Consider the following 2,460-nt stretch of genomic DNA (forward strand, 5'->3'; position numbering starts at 1 on the left):
TTGTATGAAAAATTATTAAAGTTTTAAAAATATTTTAATGAGCACTAATAACTCTAATTAATTGAACATATTATTTAAACATACATGATTTTAACTGCTACTTAATAGCATTTTTTCAATTACATATAAAGATATTTTTCACATTCACTTTTATAAGATTTTGAATTCAATTTTTTCCCCTCACTCCCCTCTCCTCAAGACAGCAAGCTATATATAAATATATAGCATAGATACAGTCTATACATGTACAATTATTTTAAATGTATTTCACATTTGTGATGTTGTGAATGAAGAATCAGAACAAAAGGGGAAAATAACATAAGTAAAAAGATAAAATAGTATGCCTCAATCTGCTGAGACTCCATAGTACCTTCTCTGAATGTGGAAAGCACTTTCTATCACAAGTCCCTTGGAAACTCCTTAGAGCATTGCATTGCTGAGAAGACCCAAATCTACCAAAGTTCATCATTGTACATTGTTGCTGTTACTGTGTACCATGTTCTCCTAGTTCTGCTCACTTCATTCAGCATCAGTTTATGCAAATATTTCCAGGTTTTTTTTTAATCCACCTGCTTATCATTTCTTATAGCACAGGAGTACTCCATTATGTTCATATACCACAACTTGTTCAGACATTCCCTAATTGATGAGCATCACCTCAATTTCCAATTCTTTGCCACCACCAGAAGAAGTGCTATACATATTTTTGTATGTGTGGGTCCTTTTTCAGCTTTTATTGTCCCTTTGGAAGCAAACATATGTCTTGAAAAAAAAGTGGGGGACAGTGTATGTGGCCTCAGACTTGGAGAGGAGAATTTTGTGAGAGGAACTCCAGCCCTGTGACCTCTCCTGCCCTGGTTTGTAAGAGTCCTCCTCATGACCATTACACTCCAGAATCGGCCATGCTGCGGCTCTGGACCACTGTTCCCATAGTTGTCATGAATGCCTTTGGCCACAGGACTCCTGATTGCCAGCATGCTCTATGCTGTGAGAATGGCCATAATACAGACATGTTCCTGACCTGGACTGAATGTCAAGAATAAGTGAACCAATTTTCTGCTTCCCAGTTCATGAAATTTCCTCATGACTGGGCCTTTGTCCAAAATATTGCCAGCCCTGATCATTCGACAGGGCAGAAAAAGAAATGTACCACACAGGACCCCAAAGTGAAGCCAAGCAAGAGAGCCTGTGAGATGAATAGGAAGGGTCTTGCTTAAAGCTTGCAAAATACAATATACTCTTGGTACCTTAACTTATCAAAGATACATTTTCCTGTGTGAGAAATGCAACTGTGGTTTACACAGATGGCTGCTGCTACAGTAATGGGAGTAGGGAAGCACTAGCAGGAATTGGTATTTATTGGTGGCCAAGCCATCTCCTAAACGTGGGTGATAGACTTGCTGGGTGACAGACAAACTAAAGCCTAGAATTATATGCTGCCTGTAAAGCAATAAACAAGCCAAGAATGAAAACATCAGTAAGTTGGTTCTCTACAAAGATAGTGTATTTATTATTAAAGGCACAAAAAGTTGCATTAAAGACTAGAAGAAAAACCGTTAAAAATAAGCACATGAAAAGATGTTATTAACAAAGAAGACTTTGTTAAGCTTGAAAGTGTTAAGGCATAGAAGTTAAATGGGTGCACCTTCCCAGTCATTCAGAGTTTACTGGCAATGAGTAAGTTAGTAGATTAGCAAGAGAAGGAGCTAAAAAATCTCAAGAACAAACACAGCATAATTGTTATAATCTAAGTAAAGATCAAATCAAGTCTTCTTTAGCCATTATTGGCATGAAAAATTACCTGTAACACAAAAACTACTTCAGGTGAATTTGAAAACATTCCTGTTTGATCAGAAAGACCATGTATTTTTCTGTTGATGTATGATTCAGTATATTAAACTAACCTCCCCTTTAAAAAAAAGAAAAGAAAAATGAGCACTTGACCTACTAGCCTGGAAAATAGAAAGGTGAATATATTATACTGTCTAAATAAAAAAAACATACATGGATTGATTTTTCCCAGGATAATTTTTAGAATATAGGACAATGGATTATAACAACATGGCCAAAAATTATAGTATAGTAGTCTCAGACTTGTACTCCAAATCTTCTGAGAATTACATATCTAAAATATGGCTAGTTATGAAATAGTTTCTGAAATGTCACTTATAAACTAAGATTTAGGTAATAAAACAATTATCGTTATCAGCAAACATTTTAAAATTCCTATTACACAGTGAGGATCTATTGAGATAATATTGTTGTTTAGGGGTCATACTACCAGGAGAGGAATTTTATTGAAGAAATAAAGAAATTATTCTAAACTTTAGTTCTAACAACTTCCTTTAGAAATGTCCTTCCATGTGACTCATGACCCATAATGTACTCATCTGTAATCTCAGGGATTAATGTTATCAGAAGATGTCCTGTTGAAAAAGGAACTACATGGGGTTGAGCCAA

At 35.3% G+C, this 2,460-nt stretch overlaps 1 pseudogene; it reads left to right on the plus strand.

The window, feature by feature from the left end:
- Positions 1–902: 902 nt before the first annotated feature.
- On the plus strand, positions 903–1,807 carry LOC138171311 (ribonuclease H1 pseudogene; annotated as a pseudogene).
- Positions 1,808–2,460: the final 653 nt, after the last annotated feature.

The sequence above is a fragment of the Petaurus breviceps genome, unplaced genomic scaffold (genome assembly GCF_028583685.1).
Source record: "Petaurus breviceps papuanus isolate PSGF00001 unplaced genomic scaffold, PetGlider_PUasm1.0 42, whole genome shotgun sequence".
Taxonomy (NCBI): Eukaryota; Metazoa; Chordata; class Mammalia; order Diprotodontia; family Petauridae; genus Petaurus; species Petaurus breviceps.